Source organism: Bos indicus, chromosome 18, assembly GCF_029378745.1.
Source record: "Bos indicus isolate NIAB-ARS_2022 breed Sahiwal x Tharparkar chromosome 18, NIAB-ARS_B.indTharparkar_mat_pri_1.0, whole genome shotgun sequence".
Lineage (NCBI taxonomy): Eukaryota > Metazoa > Chordata > Mammalia > Artiodactyla > Bovidae > Bos > Bos indicus.
In genome coordinates this window covers 65,283,291-65,288,856 of record NC_091777.1, presented here as the reverse complement: position 1 = coordinate 65,288,856, position 5,566 = coordinate 65,283,291, and the positions used below count along the sequence as shown (strand labels likewise).

Sequence of the window (5,566 nt, the reverse complement as noted above, 5' to 3'; positions counted from 1 at the left end):
GCTAACATGCAAATAGCTGTCTCCCGTTAGGCTCGCTCCTTGAATGATTCATTTTGCAGAGAGCACAAAAGCACTCATCAGACAGAACAAAAAGAAATCTGTCTCCCGCCCTCACTGCTTCTTCCCCCTCTCCCTTCCCTGGGTGGCGGCAGCTTCCAGAACACCAGCTTCTCCCGTGTTACCCAGCGCTGAGCTTCACATCCACATTTCTTAGGGCATTATGCATATGTAACTGTGCACAATTACAGCCTCACGTGTGGCTACGAGTACGTTTATCTGCACACCATACAACATGACAGTATAGACTCTCTCTACACATGTCCTCCGTGTGACAGCCCGTGGTTCCCTGTCGGGACTAAGCGCTTCTCTGCTTGCTTTGGCGTGCGGCAGAATCCTAGCCGGTGTGCAGACACCCGGGATTGATTTCTCCACCCACGGCCCGGCGGGCTGTTTCAGTTCTTTTCCCCGGCTCCCGAAAAGCCACAGAAAAGCAACGTGTCTGTATTGTATTTGGCGGAGGTTCAGGTTCGCCTGCAGGATATAGTCTATAAGTCAGTTTGTTGGGCCAAAGGACACGTGCATATTTGAGATAACCTTTGACACATCCTATATTCACTCAAAACATGTATGCCGAGCACAGCAAAAATCTGGCGTCTTTCGGGTCCTGGGAACTCAGAGGTGAATCAGATAGGCAAGCGTTTCAGGACTCGGGGGTTGGGGGGCCCGATTCTGTCCCCAGGTCACTGACAATAAACCAGTGAGCAAAGGAACAAACCAGATGAGTTCAGTCACTGATGACTGCGACAAAAAAACAACAGAATACGGCAAAAGGAACCGGAGCGGGGAGGCGCGGAAGGCTGCTTGAGACGGAGACCTTGCTTCCCAGGGTGTTCTGCATTTTGAACCAGCCCTGGATGCGGGTGGTCTCCAGGAAAACAACTGAAAATAATCTTTTTTTCCCCCCCTTCAAATTTTTATGGGAGTATAGTTGATTTACAATGCTGTGTTCCTGTCTTCTGTACAGCAAAATGAATCAATTATACATAAACATAAATCCACTCTTTTTAAGATTCTTTTCCCATAAAGGTCATTACAGAGGAGAGTTTCCTGTGCTGTACAGTAGCTCCTTATTAGTTATCTATTCTATTTATAGAGTGTGTATATGTCAATGCCAAACTCCTAGTTTATTCTGTCCCCCCCACCCCCGCAATAACCACCACTTTCCGCTTTGGTAATCATAAGTTTGTTTTCTGCATCTGTGACTCTGTTTATGTTCTCTAAGTAGATTCACTTGTACCATTAAAAAATTTCACACATAAGCAATATCACGTATTTGTCTTTCTCTGTTTGACTACCTTCACTCGGTGTGACAATCTCTGGGTCCATCTGTGTTTGGAAACAGTCTTTCAAATATTTGGTTGCTCCTCTGCCATGATGAAAGATTTTTCCGTTTCCTCTTGTTTGTTTCACAGACACACAGATCAATGTTATTTGACTCAAAAAGCAAACAGCGTGTGTGAGTTCATTTTGCGATGAAAATTAAGGGCAAGAATTAAAAGGGGATGAGATGGCTATCTACAGGTACGGATCATTAGGGTAAAGACGGAAGGAAAGCCCCAATTTCAGGACAGGGACGGCCTCGAGAGACAAAATACTCCATAGAACAACCAAGATGTAAGATCAATTCCGCAAACCAGGGAAGAAGATCAATAGCTTTCTGAACCCAGAGGCGGCAAGAACCTGGCAGGTTGTACACTGATTGATTTAAAGCTCAAACTTGCGCAAAAACTGTGGAAAGTTCGGGGCAGGGGGTCAGGGTGGAGGGAAGTTATTTTTAACAGAAAAACATCACGCTGAGGTTACGACACAGCTGAAGCAAGATTCCCACTGTCCCTCAAAGGTGTTTATCTCCTAAGGGGATCGATTCCATCAGAGGCAAACTGCGGGTAGAGAAAACCGTGTGTTTCTGAGTCATCCAGTGACGCCGCTGTCCTTAGCTGAACACGCCAGGCGAGGGCAGAGTTTCCAGGAGGGCGAGCAGGCGGGCATGGTGTAAAGGCGGCCCGGTTCACGGGAGAGGGCGGGCCGCGCCAGGGGTCCGCGGAGGGAGATGCTGCGGGCACCTGGAAGCCGAGGGCAGACGGGCACCTGAGGCTAATGGGGGTTGCCATGGAGACAGAGCGCCTCCGCTGCTGACTTACTGTCAACAAGTTAGGGATGCTCTGAGCTGATAAAACGCCCCAAATAAGATGAGACTTTGGCGGGAGTGGGGTTGAAATTCCTCCCGAGTGGAGGCCACACCAGGTGTATATACAAGGGACCTGGGCCCAAGCTGTGACATTAAAAACTCCCCAAATTCATGATGAAGGCCGGTCGGGCGCCCAGTCCGTGTGTATGTACGCAACTTGCCATTTAATGAATAGCAAAAGGAGATGGGTCTCTCAGAAACAACACAATATGCTCATTATTCAAGAGATGCCCTTTTCAAAATGGTGCCGGAAAAAAAAGGTGTTCGAGTCCATTAAGATTGTTTTGCTGATTGTTTCCATGGAGACCACCCGCTGTAATTATTCCCGGATTTTTGAAAGGCTGAGAATCTGGTCTTTCATTTTCTAATGTAATGGCTTTGAGTCCCCGATGGAGATGGCAATGCCTGGCACATAATTAGTGATCCATAAATGCCCTCCACTCTCATTTCCGGAAAAATATCCCCGAGTTAAATGAAAAGTATAAAACAATGGGGGAGGGGGGAGTCTAATTTTTCGTACCTTGACATTTCATGTAGAAATATATATACACACAGTAATAATATTAGGTTTTCTTTCTCCTTTTTTTTGGCCATGCAGCAGGGCTTCTGGGACCTTTGTTCCCCGACCAGGGATTGAACCTGAGCCTCAGCAGTGAAAGTGCTGAGTCTTAACCACTAGGCCACCAGGGATGTCCTTCTGTTTCACTTCCTTTTTAAATATTTTATTTAAAGTATCTTTAAATATTTGAATACAATATATTTTATTTAAAATATCTTTATGAAAAAAATTTTTTTTTCTTGATGTGGCCCATTCTTAAAGTCTTTATTGAGTTTGTTACAACATTGCTTCTGTTTTATGTTTTGGTTTTTTTGGCCATGAGGCATGTGGGATCTTAGGTCCCCAACCGGGGATCCAACCCACACCCCCTGCATTGGAAGGTGAAGCCTTAGCCATCGGACCACCAGGGAAGTCTCTGTTTTCTTCTCTCACAAGAACTAGGCATTCGAGTCAAGAAGGTAAAGCAAATGAAGTTTCAAGATATATTCCTAACCTCCTACCTCTCGCAAAACATTGCCTCCTCCAAGTTCCCCTGAAGAGGAAATTCTGTGGCCCTCACTGCCCACAAGAGAGCATGTCCTCTTTGCCCCGCAAACTTCAGATCACCCAGGGCTGTGGGCTGGGTCCTGTCACCACTGGGTGGCCCTCGAGAGACTCGTCACCCCCCTTGTTTATGGCGGGTTCCTCTCTGCCCTGGCCCTGCCGGGTACTCACATTTTCAAACTGTCTGTGGCATATTCATGAATTGACATCTTTATGCTAATGGTTTGGGGTCATGTTTAACAAGGTCTCTTGCACTCTGATTATAAAGACACCTTGTGTTCCTGGGGGGAAAACATGGGAGGAATCTCATTTTTCTTACTTTGCAACTTCATGTAGAAATACACATGCGTACATATAGCAGTCCAGGGGGGTCTCGACTTGGTGACTGAACACGACATAGAGTAGTAACACTGCTTGTTTTCTCTTGGGGTGGCGGTGGCGGTGAGTGCATTAGTGTTCCATTGTTGTGTTGCAATAACCACAAGCTTAGTGGCTGAAAAATGACCATTTCTGTGGGTCAGGAATGCAGGCGTGGCTGAGCTGGGCCCTCTGCTCAGTCTCAGCAGGACGTGATCCAGGTGACAGCAGGGCTGTTTCCCACTGGAGGCTCCGACGGGGGGCGGACGTGATTCCAAGCTCACTCAGGGGGTCGGCAGAACCTGTCTCCTTGGGACTACAGGACTGAGGATGGTTCCCCTGGTGGCTCAGACAGCAAAGCGTCTGCCCACAGTGTGGGAGACCCGGGTTAGATCCCTGGGTGGGGAAAATCCCCTGGAGAAGGGAATGGCAACCCACTGCAGTATTTTTGCCTGGAGAATCCCATGGACAGAGGAGCCTGGCGGGCTACAGTCCGTGGGGTCGCAGAGAGTCAGACACGACTGAGCGACTAACACTTTCACTTCCACAGGACGGAGGGCCAGCTTCTCACTGGCTGTTGACTGGGGGCCACCCGTGGCTCCTGGGCCATTTGAGTTCTGCCGATATGGCCAGTGTATGAGAAACGGAGAGAAACCAGAGCCAGTCTGCTGGCAGGACAGAAGCTTAGGGGATGAGACACAATCATGGAAGTCAGAGCCAAGTCCCGAGTCCCAGTGACACTCACTGGGGAGGGTGTGCACACCAGGAGGCGGGGACCCTGCGGGTCCCTAGAACCAGTTTAGGAAAGGAAGCCAGGGCCCTCTCTCCCACTAAACACTGTTGTCCACACACACAGCACCTAGGTCTAGGGACCAGGGGCTTCATCCAGTGCGGAACGGGAAAGAAGACTCAGAGGGAAGAAATATTCTGACCCCAGCCCGCGGGGCCCAAGGGAATGAAGCTCGAATGTCACGTTGCCCAACAGTCCATGCATGCTAAATACTGAAACAGACAACTGGAAAATAAGCCCTAAACAGACATCTCTCCAAAGAAGACATGCAGATGACCAACAGGCACGTGAAAAATGCTCAGTGCCAGTAATTACTCTGTGTGCATGTGTGTGCAAAGCTGATTCAGTCGTATCCGACTCTCTGCGACCCCATGGACTGTAGCCCACGAGGGTCTTCTGTCCATGGGATTCTCTAGGCCAGAACACTGCAGTGGGTGGCCATGCCCCCTCCAGGGGATCTTCCCGACCCAGGGATTGAACCTTCACCTCTTACGTCTCCTGACTGGCAGGCGGGCTCTTCACCACTAGTGCCCCCTGGGAAGCCCTGCTAGTTGCTGCTGCTGCTGCTAAGTTGCTTCAGTCGTGTCCGACTCTGTGCGACCCCATGGACGGCCGCCCACCAGGCTCCCCCGTCCCTGGGATTCTCCAGGCAAGAACACTGGAGTGGGTTGCCATTTCCTTCTCCAATGCATGAAAGGGAAAAGTGAAAGGGAAGTCGCTCAGTCATGTCCAACTCTTAGCGACCCCATGGACTGCAGCCTACCAGACTCCTCCATCCATGGGATTTTCCAGGCAAGAGTACTGGACTGGGGTGCCATTGCCTTCTCCGTGCTAGTTGCTAGGGAAATGCAAATCAAAACTACAATGAGGTATCACCTCACACCAGTCAGAAGGGCCATCACCAAAAAGTCTACAAATAAACAATGCTGGGGAGGGTGTAGAGAAAAGGGAACCCTCTTACACTGTTGGTGGGAATGGAAATTGGTGCAGTCAGTATGGAGAACAGTGTGGATGTTCCTTAAAAAGCTAAAACTGGAGCTCCCGTATGACCCTGCAATCCCACTCCCGG

General features: G+C 49.2%; 1 non-coding gene across 1 annotated transcript; it reads right to left on the bottom strand.

Moving 5' to 3' along the window:
- Window positions 1-2,866: 2,866 nt before the first annotated feature.
- TRNAE-UUC (transfer RNA glutamic acid (anticodon UUC)) lies at window positions 2,867-2,938 on the bottom strand. The gene has a single exon. It is a non-coding gene; the product is annotated as a tRNA-Glu (tRNA).
- Between the last annotated feature and the right edge of the window lie 2,628 nt (window positions 2,939-5,566).